Raw genomic sequence first — 15,986 nt, forward strand, 5'->3', positions numbered from 1 at the left:
TAGATCACACAACAGGCAAAGGACATCTCATACCAGTTGACACAGCAAGTATGAGGCATCCCATCCAAGATCACACAACATGGATGGGGCATTCCATCTCAGATTACGTAGTAAGAATGGAGAATCATAATGCATAGGAAACACAGTCATTCTATTTTAGTTTTTATCAGGTATATGTATTCCCTAAGACTCAAATCATTTCTCCCATTCAAGCAACCATAAAATACCATAATAAATGCACACATATTTATATATGTACTTACCATGCTTTAGGCCTATGAACCTTTTCATAGAGATATCTCTCAAATATATTTTCTTCAAGAAGGTCCTTTGAAAGTCATTCTTTTATTTATAAGGGTTACCACCATATGTATTTTTAGATTATTTGTCACTTCTCATGCATGATACAATTATTTCGTTTTTACACAACTAAGTCTAGTTCATGCATAGATCGTGCATTTTGGGATTGGAAAACATAAAGGAGAAGACATATAGTCCTAATCTCTTAAAGAAGCATATTTACAAATTCATTTAAGAAAAAAAATAATAATAACCACTCACAATCACAAGCAACCAATTGATTACAATCATTCATCAAACATTTATTTCATTTACAAAGGATCAACCAATTGATTTAGAAGGATACTTGCAAAAATACTTGTTTTATGCATGAAAAATCACTCACACAAATGACTAGCCTCCACACTTTTCTCCTTTGCTTTCAGCTCTTCTTCTTGCCTAACGGCTCCCTCAATCGGCCTTCTCAACACTCAAAGCCTTTTTTTTTAACAAATTATCAGAATGCTTGCATCCCATGCCTTCTCCTCTTTCGTAAGGAACAAACATTTAATTTTTCTTAAAGGGTTGTCTAGTCCTTTCAACAGAACACAACTTCATTGGAACATGAATAGGCGTAGGTACTTCTGCATTTTTACCCCAAACTCCTAGTTGTTAGCGTTAAACGCATGCTTCTTCTTCGCCAGCTAATCTCACCACGTCGTTTACTCTAACGCAATAGCACTTAAGCTTAAATACTTCCCTTTTCATCACCTTATCTTTCATCATACCTTCTTCGCAGAACGCCTCCTATCTACACTTAACCATCATAATGTTCTTTTTCAATAGGACTCCCTTCTGGTTCAGGACCTCATAGAAGCCGATCGTATGACATGATGAAGAAGACATCTGCTCTGCAAAATTACAAAATCGAAAGTATTTCTATAATGAATAAAAATTGGAATCATACGTCTTAATAGACTTTTTTTTCTTTTTTGTTATATGAAATGTAAATAGTTTTACATTTTGTTATATATATATATATATATTGGTAAACTTACCTTTTTTTTAAAAAAAATCCTAATTATTTTAAAAGTTAAGAAAATATTCTAAAAACTCCCACTAAAATAAAAAACTTAAAATGTGGAGGCTGGTGTGAATCAAAATAGAATTTTGAGCCTATATTTATATATATTAGAAATAATAAATGATGATATAAAATACGAAATTGATTATTCTTATGGTTTAATTAAGTTGAGTGGGGAACACATGCAATTCCTTTTAGAAAGAGCATTTTGTGCATCTTTAAAAGACAGATAGCACTCTTCCATATTGTAAAGTTGTTCATTAGTTTTTATAATATGTTTAATTAGTAAACAAAAGATATATGATTTTACTTTGATATATAAAAAGAATCAAATATATGCATCATTCTCTTTATTTGTTTATCCAATATTTGGAAGCTTATGCAATTATATTTTAAAACTCTACAATCGAATTGGATTCTTCCCCACCTTTTTTTTCTCCATTATTATTTGATATAATATGAACAAATTCTTTACCTTCCCATGTTTTATTCACGCCAATGTTTATGTACCAAGAATGTGTTTAAGATTCTATTACAAATATTGTGTATGATGTTCTTCAAAACAATTTCAACACTCATCCAAGTTAGAAGCGGATGATAAACATGAGTACCCAAAGAGAAAAAAGGTCAGATATGACAAATCCATAAGTTTTATATAGGAAAACATCGAGGAGTACTATATAATAAACACACATTAGAAATGTTAAAAAAATATCTCCAATAGCATTCTCTACGTCTGTAGCAACAAAGAAAATGCTAGCAATTTTCACATGATTTTTTGTAATGTAAATGAGAATTTAAAAATTGAATCAAAGAAAGAAAATAAGAAAATAATAACTCTTTCACGGAACATTGTTGAGAGTGAAAATTTATATCACCGACTTTGTTGCATTTTTTTTTCTAAATTATCTAAGGGCTAGAAAATAAGTTAGAGTTTTATTTAGATAGATTTTTTTTTCTCATTTTAAAAAAGTATCTTCGTTTTAGAAAATCAAATTATTTATTTTGTGACGAAAGAAAGTTATTGATATTTGAAAGAAAAAAAAATTATTTCATGAAAATAGTTGTAATAGACAAGGAATCAAACTCTTAATATTTAGTTCAGAAAATTATGTAGTAATGTTGAGAATTGCCACGTATAACGTTCAAACATCACAGTTGTGCCCCAAAAATCATGAAGAAAACTAGGATACATTATTAGAGATCACTCAGTTCCCAACTAGCCAGTGAAGTCAAACAAATTATTACTAAATGAAAAACAAAATGAGTCGAGCTTGGTACTAAAACTCTACAACCTTGAGGGGTTACAATCACCTTGATATTGTCGACGTTATACGTAATCCTACGCAGGTGTCAAAGGAAGGCCTTATAAATAACTCAATTCGACAACCCAAAGAAAAAAAAGTAAGTAAACTCTAAAAGAAAACTATAACCATCCTTTTCTCTATCCTTATAAGATGAATTAAATACTTCATGTACTAACTTAGACATTGAAGTGTGTTTGACTTGGTGTCGATCACATTGGTACCAGTACTTCAAAGAAGTTATTTTAGGCTACGAATATAATCTTGACCAAAAAGGGGACCGATAGAGATTGAAAAGCTAAAAAAAGGTGAGAGCTCAAGAACATCGTGTGAGTTTCTCGCACCAACATTTATATAACTAATGCATCTCCAATAGTGGTAACGATATTCTTTTTCAAACACTTCCAAAGTTTATCTTAAATACTTTTATATCAAATGAGAGTGTTTAATATATATACATATATTCTAATTAAAGATCAAGCATGCCCACTTTATTCCAAAGACCTAAAGAGTTAAACATCCCAAACTAGATTTTGGTTGAGCATTTTGTACTAATCATTACATTAACTTTTCTCCATCTTTTTCAACTAGAACAATACTAAAGTTCTTTGAAAATTTTGACCCAAACATTTCTCAAACTTAAATCTAAAACCATGTTTGATAAATTTCAAATTTTAGTCATCGAACGTGGTACAATTATATTTAGAGTTCAAATAAAATTTCACAAAGTATTTTTTTAATTCTATTATAAATCTAAACTTACTTTTCGATAGAACCTAATCAAATTATCTTTATACCAAATATTATTTTAGAAAAGGTAAATTTTCATAAATATAACAAAACACTCAAATATTTACGTCTGTATAACAAAATAAAAAATGTCATGAAGTCGGCTATTTTTTTTAAATATTCCAAGTTCGCCCTTCCTTTTCATCTTCTTTCTTCTGTCATTTTTATTTTCCTTTTCATCGTCTTTTTCTCTTCTTCTTTTGCAATTTTTCATTTTTTTTAAAATTATTATGTGGTTCAAGATTGTGTATCAAATATAAAAAATCTATTTTTTTAAAAAAAATTGTTATTTGGTTGTTCAAGATCGTATGTCAAATATAAAAGATTGTGAAAAAAATCGTTGCAATATTGGGTAGCCAAATATAAAAATTTTTGGTACATGATCGTTTAAATTTGGATATTGGTACACGATTGTTTAGATTTTATCGTTTAAATTTAAATAGTCAAATCTAAACAATTTTTTTTCAAGATTATTTGTTACACGGTCGTTTAGATTTAATTATTCATTGATACATGATTGTTTAAATTTGATCGTTTAAATTTGGGTAGTCAAATCTAAACGATTTTTTTCAATATTTTTTGGTACACGATCGTTTAGATTTGACTATTTTTTGTACACGAATGTTTAGATTTGGCTACCTAATATCCTAACAATTATTTTCATAATGATTTATATTTGACACACAATCTTGAACAACCAAATAATGGTTTGAATTTTTTTTAAAAAAATCTTTTATATTTGGTACACGATCTTGAACCAAATAAAAGTTTGAAATTTTTTTGTAGAAGACGAGGAGAAAAAGCAATGGAAAGGAAAAGAAAAATTGTAGAAGAAAGAAGATTGAAAGGAAGGGCAAACTTGGAATTTTTTAAAAAAATAGCCAGCTTCATAGGCTTTTTGATTTTATTACACGAGTTGTAAATTTTTTGGTGTTTTGTTATAATTATGAAAATTTTCCTATTATATATTTGAAAATGCATTATTTATTGGGGTGTTTTAAAAATACAACAAATCAATAAAATACTTACATTGTATAGAACAATTTTGAAAACGAAAAAAACCTACGAACCCACAATAAAAATATCAAAAAATGTCCTAGTCAACACGCACACGTGTAATTCTTCTTCTAAACGATCGTGATACGCAATTGTGTAGGAAATGATACATGATCGCGTAGTTCATGATACACGACTGCTAGTTCATGATCGATGGTTTTGAAAAGCTCTAGTAAACGATCGTGTAAATGATGATACACGATTGTGTGTAGTTTTTGACACAGAATCATGTAGTTCATGATACATGATCAAGAAGTTTATGATAAACGATGATTTTGAAAAGTCCGAGTAGACGATCGTGTAGATCATGACACACGACCATGTAGTTTATGATAAACGATTGTGTAGTTCATGATAAACGATGGTTTTGAAAAAAACGCCAAGAAAGGAAAACAACAACCGTCAAGAAAGGCTCTTTTTGTATCAAAATTTTGAAAAGTCTTATGGTAAATGATCATATAGTTCATCTCTGTCCACGACACATTTAAAAAAATAATACAAGATTGATGATTGATTGAAAATAAAGATAATAATATCAGAAGTATAATAAAAAAGAATAATAATAATTGTAGAACAATGATCATGATTTTAAAAAATATAAAAGAAAAACTGCAGAAAAATAAGAGACTGGTGACCCTCGCTATGAAGAAGATGGAAAAGGAAGAAGGAAGAACAGAGTCGCGTGCAATAAATTAACGACAAAGGCAAACCTAGAATATTTAAAAAATGGCCGGTTTCTTGGGCTTTTTGTTTTGTTCTAGTAAATACTTTGGAATTTTGTTACATTTATGTAAATTACTCTTATTTATTTATTATTTTGAAACAAAATAAAAAGTGGTTTAAAATGATTGTATCACATAGCCACAACCCTAACTGTTGGTTGGTTAGGCATTATGTCATGACTTTTCTGTTTAGATGCTTAATTAAATAGTTGGGTGATGGTTGACAAAATTAATAACTTTTAATTTTGTTTAATGGTTGAGATACATTATGATTGAGATATGATATTTATGTTACCCTATATGTATAGGCTATGATGTTCTATTAGCTTTACATGTTAGAGTCGTACTATATGGGTGTCCATTGGGATCACCACCTATTTATGCTTGTGTGGCTAGCTTTTATGTGTGATTCGACGAGATCACTTACAGTCCAACTCTTCTTTAGAGTGATTCCTTCGAGTTCACCAAGAGCCCAAATGTGTCCCTACGGGATCAATGGATAGTGTGAGTTCGGGAGCACAATAAATATGTGATACTTTCTTACAAGACTCTAACGAAAAGTTAACGACACGTAGCGGAACTAGTAGTGGTTCCCTTACTGAGTATAAATTTATACTCACTCTTTTCTATGTTTAATTTTTCAAATAAAGGTAGAAGTAAAGGTAAGCTGACGAATGACAAAAAGTGACCAAAGTTCACCAAATGGGACCATTTATGTTTTATTTCGCATTTATGTTTTCAGTATTTGATTTACAAAAATTTATTTCAGAACTCTTGAGTACTTTTATAAATTTTCTATCTATTTTAAATACGGTTCGAACTAATATTTTATTCATTATTTTGTTTACATACTTTACTTATGTTTTATAAATAAATATTTGAAGTGTTTCGTTTAAAATTTAATATTTTTTTATTTTAAATAAAAATCTTTATTTTTTTAGTGGTAATGACCTCGACTTAGTATAAGGAGTTGGGTCGTTACAAGTTGGTCTATAATGGTTTCATCGACAAGCTGATGTTTGAACCGAGTTGTGATAACTTGTGTAATTACAAGTTATTGTGGTCTTTTAAGTAGCATAATGGGACCAAATTGCGTCATAAGAATGTCAAAACACGTAGCTTATCTTGTAAATGCATAAATGTTTAGAAATAAACTTTACATAAGTGATATGCCTACTTTACCCCATTTTTAGTGCTTAAACGCAGGATTATCAACAAAAGAAAAAGTTGGCGAATCACAGAAAAAATCGTATGAAAATTAGACGAGAAGACCACATCAAAATGTGAGGAGAGGTTCGCTAGTAGACAAAAGTGGTAGATGGAGCTAACATGACTTGACAAGATAGGCAACTTTCAGCACTGACATGTTTAGAAGATTAGATTTTCCACCTAAATTTGCCTATAAAAAGGAACTTCATCCTTACCATGAGAGAAGGTTAGACGTCTGAGATGCCTTATTGGGTCAACCACTCACCTAAAGAGGTGGGTGGAACCCTATAGAGTTGATGGGAAGGAGTAGCCTTTCCACCTCCTGTAAAGTGTTCCTTCGTCTCCTCCAATCAGTTGTAGAATGAAAGCTTGAGAGCTAAGTGAAGAATAGTCCATTATTTGTAGTTTAGGTTTATGATACATTCTTGATAAGAAGCTTTACTTATAATTCTTATTGTGTTAGATGAGCTATTTTCATCATTTGGCCAGTGTATATTGCCAACTACCCGAGAGGACAAGTAGCAAGGATGTGGCTAACACACGCAAGGAAGATTTTTCTCCTTTGCGAGATAACTTCCATAATTTGTATCCTATAAGGTGAACAAGTCTGGGTGATAAGCATCGAGAGGTTGTTGTCCTTAAACGCAAAGTTCTACAAGTTTTATAGGTAAACACTTCTAGATATACCTTGTTTGGTTGGACTTAGTCATTTGGATCCCGAAGGAGACCAAGTGTGATGTTCAATGACTCTGAGACAAGCATGTCTTAATCATAAGCAAATTAATCAAGATATATCGCATTGAGGTGGTCATATAGCTTATTCATCTGGTAGCATTAGGCATTCTTGCCCCCCCCCCCCCCCCGCCCCGCCCCGCCCCGCCCCTTTGAATATAAGTTAATTCACGTTTATATCATCACAACCACCTTCATTAAATTATCTTTACAACGTGCTCTAGGTGTACATAAGTAGATGTAGTTTTATACTCTCATTCTTTTATATCTTTTTATTATTTTATTCTTTTACACCGCCTAATTGAGAAGTAGACTCTATAACTAAGCTTTGACATCAATTCTCTGTGTTCGAATCTGGTTCATCTAGGAAAGCCTATTGCTTCGCTTATACTTGGACAAGCAATAGAAAAACTTGTAGAATGAGGACTTATCAATGATGAATGATATTGGGAGCATTTTACATGCAATGATCATATCCACTCCCATGATGAAGAGATTCATGAAGAGCATTTTGCATGCAATAATTTTGAATCAATGACACATCATATGATATAAACCCAAAAGTACTATACCAACATAGGCGACATCACTATTGAACCTATGTGGTCTTGAATTAAGAACCATCACCAAATTTGTAGAGTTAACCAACTCGATCAAGTTGTAGGCTTGGTCAAGTGGGATTGACTTGTACAAACTTCCCACAAACCAAACATACAAACAAACAAACTACAATCAAGCAAAATAGACCAAGTTGCGCGAGATCAACTTTTAACAAACATTGATCTCACCAGCACTACGCAACATATTCCACCCGAAGTCCCATGAAACACAATTTCACAAGCATGTTGCAACTGCCAGCCCTCAACAACGGGAGATAGTCACTTGTGCCCTCCTATTGTTGTGTGGTGGCGAGCCTCTATCCTCCAAGTTGACACCACGTGAGTCATCAGTCGTTTGTCGCATCACTCCTCTACTCGCAACCTAATCTATTTAGCTGTCACTGCTCATTGGTTGGTGTTTTAGTGTTTTTTTTTTTTTTTTTTTTTTGTGGTTCTTGGTGATTATTTTGGATTTGTAAGACCCAATATGGATTTAAATTGTGGATTAGTTATGGACTAAATTGGGAGCTTTCTTGATCTTTAAAGGTTTAATTGGAGAAAGTTTTTGGAATTAATTTTTGAATTTTTCCAACAAGGTCGGGTTTGAATTTCCAACGTCAATTTGGTAAGCAATTAGGGAATGATGGTTGAATTATAATTGATAATTTGAATGGATGAAATTATTGATTGAATTTGTTATGTTTAGGATTGATTTGAGAATTACATTGCAACAAAGGATTAAATTCTAAATTCGAGGGAAGGGGTTTACTACCGAGTCTACGACGTGAGTAAGAATGAATATGAATTGGGGTGGCTTAATTGAGCATTGACTGTATGACTGTTATAAACTATGATTTATTTATGGAAATTTTGTAGCATGATGGTTTTTTTATGGATTTCTTAAGCATGTTTATGCAAATAGAATGAGTATGTTGGTTAGTTTTACATTATGTTTATGATTGAATTGGATTGAAATTGACTAAATTAGTATGTTTTCGGATTGATGGTAACTTTTAAACTTTGGCTATTAAGTTAGTATACCTTGTATGTATGTACAGTGTCCTATGGGATCACCACTTATATAATGTTGATTGTTGACCGTATTGACTGATATTTGTACCATCGGGTTCACTTTTACAACTGATGTGTGCTCCTACGGAACTACTAAACTGTTATGGTACAGGATGAATCCTTAATAGGAAGTTAATGGTTCACTTAGTGGCTCTAGTAGGGAGTGATCTCTTACTGGATATTTTATATACTCACCATTTACATGTCTAATTTTTCAAGCGAAGAAAAAGGTATAAAAAGTTGGCGAGTGACAGGAAATATCCGTAACAATGTTTTGATGATTTAGAATGATACACGTTGATAAATAGTTTTATTTAAACTCATGATTTCCTTTATGTTTTAACTAGACGTATAATAAACTATTGCTTTAGTGATTTTACTTTAATTTATTTTGCTAAACATTTGGTTTTCTTGATAGATTCTTTTTTTATTATTTTTAATTATTAAATAAAACGTGTTAGACTTTATATTATTTTGGTTTTAAAAATATTATTTTTAATCAAGTAATGACTTCAACTTAATTTTAAAAAGTTGGATCGTTAATAAGTTAGGATATTTGGTAATTTTATTTTTATGTGGTGGAGAAATGGAGTTTAGCATATGAGATGAGTGCATCATATTTATTTTATGTAACATGTTTAATTTTCGGGACATTAAATTAGTATATTTTAAATAGTTAAAACGTTTTTACAGAAAAGTTTAAATAAAAACAAATTTTTTATAAACAATTGTTTTATTAAGTCAATCTGAAGATTCTAAATCGACTCTAAGTTATTACATATCAACAATCAATGACTAAATAGTTACTTCAAAGTTCTAGTTCAAAACGATATTTTGGTGAGAATTTTACTTTAAAATCTACCCTAGTTCTAGACTTTGTTATTTTTTAACATAATTATTGAAATTATTCTTATAAAACATCATCATGTTTTGATATCCATAAGATCAACTTACTAAATTTTGAAAGTTATGAAAAACTCCCCCACTCCCTGATGAAGCATAAGAGGTACTAATAAATTTTGGAAATAAATTAAAGCATTCATTCAATTATGGGTGGATTCTGAAATCAAGGATAGAAAGATCAAAAGAGAGTAGGAGAAGAATGAAAGTATGGACCTAAGAAATTTTTTTTGGCACGGTTGGCCTCGACCACTTGAGCTTGAGCCTTTTATGTAAGTTCAAAATTCAAAGGTCCAACATAGCCAAGTTATATAAAAGGGATGGAACCCTAGTGCGTCGGGCAAGAAAGTTGGGCTAGTCAGCCACAACCTGAGAGAGATCCAAACGCGACCTATTGAATCATAAACTCTAATTAGATAAGGATCAGTTGGAGAAGGACAAAAACTTATAAAAAAGACAAGGAGAGGTAGGCATAAGACAAGTATGTCTGAACTTTGAGTTAGATTAATTGGAACCTTCGACTTTTCTAACTTAGACATCATAGTGCATATGGCTTACGCCACACAAGTGCTTGGATTTTTCCTTGTTTGTAGGCAAGTTTTCTTTTAAATAATATAATTTATTGTTGTTGTTACATGAAAGGTTAGATGCATTTTTACTTTACCAAAATTTGACATCAAACCCTTCGAAATGTGGAATATATTAAATTTTGTATTTATTAGTTATGCATTCAATTAAGGGATTTTTAAAAAATATAACAAACCGACAAAATATTTACACTGTATAGAACAATTTTGAAAACGAAAAAGGTCCATAAGCTTATGATGCGAAATACCAAAAAGGCTACAATCAACAAGTGATTAATCGACCACACACGCGTATGTAATTCTTCGTCTAAACAATCATGATACACATCATGTATCACACGATCATATAGAAAATAATACATGATCGCATATACAAAATTTTCCTCTAATTAATTTATCAATTTTTTCCTGGTTTTTACCGTCACTTCCACCTAATTGGTTTGTTAATTTATTTAAAAGAAAAAACATAATAATACATGTGAATTTAAAAAATATTTTTTCAAATGACGATACCAATTATTAGTATAATACAATTTTTATTGACTTTGTTTTCTACTACTGACTTTTTATATATAAATATAATTTGGTAAGTACATCAATTAATTAACATGAGTGTTGATATAGGTATTGAGCTTTATGATCAATGTCTATTTTATTAGAATACAATCAAGTGTATTTTCCAAGTAAGTTGGTGTAATTATGGTAAGCCATAAAGTTTGAATAAAATGAAGTAACAATTGTCCAATAAAATAAAATATAATTGAAAGTAAATGCTAAAAAAAGATATAATTCTCCAATAAACAAGTTTATAGTTAAAAGATATGTAGGAAAGCAAAAGGAAAAGATATATCCTTTGAAAAGAAAAAGATAAAGAGAAATAGGAATAGGAATAGAGTTAAATAAAGTGACCACCAAGTTTGGGCACAGTTTACTTTCCTCATTACTTTTATTCTTATTATCTTTTTTTTATAGTTTTAAATAAAGAAAATCCCTCTAAATCATTGGTGTTACCAATATGCTATCCTATGCTACCTCTTTATATATTCTACATATCTAACTCCTTTACCTTTTACCTATTCCATCATTGTTGTTATCTACCATAACTTTTGTTTGAAGTGGACGAATAAATGTTGTTCAATCGTTAATTTTTTTTAGGGTTTGGAGAAAGTTAAAAATTATTTCTACAAATAGTTTTGGGGACTATTTATAAGAACTTTATCATATCATATAGGTACTATTAATGAAGTATTATCAAACTACAAGATAAATTTCTGACTTTTAGAATAATGAGGACTAAGTTCTAACTTTCTCTAAACTATATCGACCAAATTTGTGATTGCACCGACAAACATCTTATTACATTTTCTTTAAATTTAATATACAAATAATGGAATTATTCATTTAAGTTATATTCAAATTAACTTCTCTTATTTAGAATGATCTTCCCTCCTTTTTCTTTCAAACTAATTAGTTTTTATAACCCCTATCTCTTTGACTATTAATATACTAGAATAAGAGTAAAACATAGTAATATATTTAGAAAATAAAGGTCTTTTCAAATATATAACAAAGCGACAAAATATTTACACGATATAGAACATTTTCGAAAACGATAAAAGTTCACAAGTCCATAATGAGAAATACAAAAAAATGTCCCATGAGTAATTGGTATTCAGCGCGTGTAATATATTTGGAAAACGATTGTTTATATTTGACTATTCTTTCTTACACAATCGTTTAGATTTTGGTAGCCAAATTTCAACAATTTTTTTCAAGATTTTTTGGTACACAATCGTTCGTATTTGAAAAACGATCGTTCATATTTGGAGCACGATCATTTAGATTTAATCGTTTAAATTTGGGTAGTCAAATCTTAACCATTTTTTTAAAAGATTTTTCGGTACACGATCGTTTATATTTGAAAATTTTCATTTAGATTTGGTACACGATCGTTTAGATTTGATCCTTTAAATTTGGCTACCCAAATCTAAATGATTTTTTTAAAATTATTTGCACACGATCGTTTAGATTTGGCTATTTTTTATACATTGATCATTTAAATTTGGCTATTCATTATCCCAACGATTTTTTTCCCGATCTTTTATATTTGGAACAACCGAATAATAGTTTGAAAAAAAATAAAATTGATCTTTTATATTTGGTATACGATCTTGAACCAAATAATAGCTTGAAAAAAAACTACACAAGAAGAGAAAAAGACAATGGATAGAAAAAAAAATTGCAGAGGAAGGGAAGAAAGACGATGAAGGAAGGGCAAACCTGAAATATTTAAAACAATGGTTATTTGACGGACTTTTTTCATTTTGTTACACGAACAGTAAATATTTTGTCGGTTTATTATACTTCTACAACCTTAAAAATAAGATGTTTCCAAATATAGTGAAGTCTAATTAACTTATTTATAAGTATAGTAAATTTTTACTTTCTATTTGTAATGGATGGCTATAAATTTGGATAAGTCTGTTGGTATGTATCACTAAGTTTTACTTTCTATCAAATCGATATATAAAAGAAAATAAATATTTTATAACAGTTTTGTCATTTAAAACACTTGTTTTTCAAAATTATATACACCGTTTCATATTTGTTTACTTTTCCACAAAACTAGAGAACACATCACAAACTATTGTCCCAACTTCGTATATTTTCAAAATAATTTTTTTAGTACATATATATCATATATAATAAAAAAAATTATAAGTGCCATATTTATTGTCTACAGTGTTGAAAGATTATCCAAATTATATGAAATTCTATCATTTTCTTTGTTCTATTACATTCCAACATATAAAATTCAATTCTATCATTTTCTTTGTTCTATTACATTCCAACATATAAAATTCAAGTACATTCTTAAAAAAAAAAAAATAGAGTGCATTTTTTCTAAGAAAAAAAATTATTATTACATCTATAGTGTAACACCATGAGTTTAAATATGAGACATGAATGAACCGATATGACATCTGAATGAGATGGATCCTAAGAACATGAAAGTAAAGTTAAGAAAGACTTAAAAGAATTTAAAATTACTATCTATACCAACAAGGTGCACATTTTTTTCTTGGAAATTTTCGTAAGATGTATGTGAGTGAGGATAAATCATGCAGAAAGAACTTGTGTTAGTTTGTGGGGATGACTTTCACTCTAATAAGTCGTTACGACAAGTAAGAATGATGTTGCCAAGTCGCGGGGATGCAACAGAATGCTAGGGATCCAAATTTTGAATCATGCTTTGAATCTTGGGCCTGGGTGTTTACATCTAAGGCAATCTTTGGCAAATCCCTTAAGGTCGCATTGATAATATTATTTGGGAAGTTCTCCACCCACTCTGGCGTGTGTGTTCAAGTTATGCGAAAAGAGTTGGTATTTCTCAGTTAGCGTTATGTCCCACTTAGTGCCCGACCATGCTATTGTCTTCAACGTGACCATGTACTCTCACGTGGCGTTCTTAAAAATGACTTGTCCCACCGTGTTATCATTTAATCCATAAAATGTATTTAATTATTTTTGTCTAAAATAAACTCTTTCTTGCTTGACCACCGTGTAGGTCTCCCCTTTGTAGAAGAGATTAACTACATTTGTCCTTATGTCAGTCACCCCTTCAAAGAATTTTTGCCACTTGAATGCTCTTATGGGTGCTAACATAAACATTGACAGAACGCCTTTAAAAGGATAGAGTCCTTTCTTTATCTTGAAATATATGTTGACTATCTTTGTAGAGAGGAGCTCGTTTTCATCATTTGGTCCTTATCTTCTTCTATTGTCATATTACTTTAAGGACCTTTCTTCTTTTCTTTTTCTTCTCGCCTCTTGTCAAATTGTTTCTTTAACACACTCTTTTTCACCGTTACCTTCTTCTTTAACGGTTTCACCACTTCATCCTCCAGAGGGCTCAGATCTTCCAACTTCCTCTCAAACTCTTCACAAATCTCCTCACTAGGAGTCTTTCTCACCTTTCCCTTCTTTGTAGAGATGGGTGCTTGATCAATTTTGTTGAGGAGCTCTTTCTGCTCCCTCAACTTCACTTTCTTTTTGTCTTGCATAAGGGCCTTGAAACGTTGCGTCATGACTTTAATTTGAGAAGGCCATATGCTACCTTCTCTTTCTTCTCTTGGCCTTCCTCGTGACCCTCTTAAATTCAGTTGGGGAGATAGAAGAGGAGGTTTGCTCCTTTTCTTTCTCACCTTGCTTTTTCAACTTCTCCTTCCTTAGCCTTTCCTTCTCGTCGCATTTCTTGCAACGCTCCTCTTCTTTCTCTTTTGCCTTCCTTTCTTTTTCTTTTCTTTCCTTCTCTTATTTTTCCATTCTTGCTTTCTTCCTTGCTTTAACCATCTCCAACACATTGACCACATCTTTATTATCAACGTCCAGATCCATCTCTTCAATCTGCAATGGTCCCTTCATTTCTTTTTTTCGCCATCCTCAGTGAAAAACACTTAAAAGCATAAATCAAGCATGAAGACTTATGTAAGGTACATTCTCTTGATATTACAATTTTGCACTCAAAGCTACATATTTTAATCATTTATCTCGCATTTTGACTTCATTTTTTTTTACCTAAAAGGACACATTAACTTGTATTTCTACAAGTTATCATGTACTAATCTAAATATTTACACTGAGGATTCTGTAGAAGAAGCTAAGAATAGAATGGAATAATTATGGAATGGTAATTGCTTGTTTGTTTTGTGCTTGGACTTAATAGTTTCATCTATGTGTAACGTAATTGCAATACACCACCAAGTCAAGTCATTGCGCGCAATGCGCTCACCATAACTTTCTGTATAGCGTGCTTCAATTCTAGGCAATGAGTCATGGGTCATAATCATAGCATGTAAGATGCTCAATATGCGCCTCTTCATCACGTGATGCTTAAGTCCCCGTTGAGTACAAGTTTTCATACTGTTTGCTCAAGTGAAAGTGACACAGTAGGTTTACCTGGGTGATCTAGGGTCGAATACATAGAATTGTTTACAGACGTTAGTTCTAGGATCCAGTTATCATTTAGGTGAATTGAAAGAATTTAAGAATAACAAATGTAGGAATTGATAATTACACAGCGAGAGTCTGTAAGTCAAGGCTCAGAAGAAGGTGTAATGATGCAAACTAATTTATCTCCAAGGAATGAATTGAGGGATGTCAATGTATTATCGTGCAACTAAATAGTGTGATAAGCTTAATGCGACGATAATTGCATAAAACAGGTATGGTACTTTTGCAGTTGTATTTCTAAATATTTATGTAATTACAACATGAGTTACCCGCTCTGATCATCTTCTTATGCATTTTGACCTCATCATTCTAATAAAAGGGCTATAATACCGAACATTTCTGCACGTTATCAGTAACTAACTTGTATTAAGAAGAATGAAGGAAAGTCTCCATATTATAGGCTCTTTAAGCCATGCGAAATGTCCTTGATGTGATATAAATCGTTTAATCATCCTCTATTTAAGGCAAACAACCACTCGACGCCTAAACACCACACTTTTCCTCCTTTAAGAACACAAATGGCAAAGATAGATGATAACTTGTAGAAATATAAGTTATTGTAGAATTTTAGGTAAAACAGTAGAGCCAAAACACGAGATAAAGTGTTAAAATGCATAGCTTTTAGTACAAAATTGTAATAT

The sequence above is a fragment of the Cucumis sativus genome, chromosome 7, assembly GCF_000004075.3.
Source record: "Cucumis sativus cultivar 9930 chromosome 7, Cucumber_9930_V3, whole genome shotgun sequence".
In the NCBI taxonomy this organism is placed as follows: domain Eukaryota; kingdom Viridiplantae; phylum Streptophyta; class Magnoliopsida; order Cucurbitales; family Cucurbitaceae; genus Cucumis; species Cucumis sativus.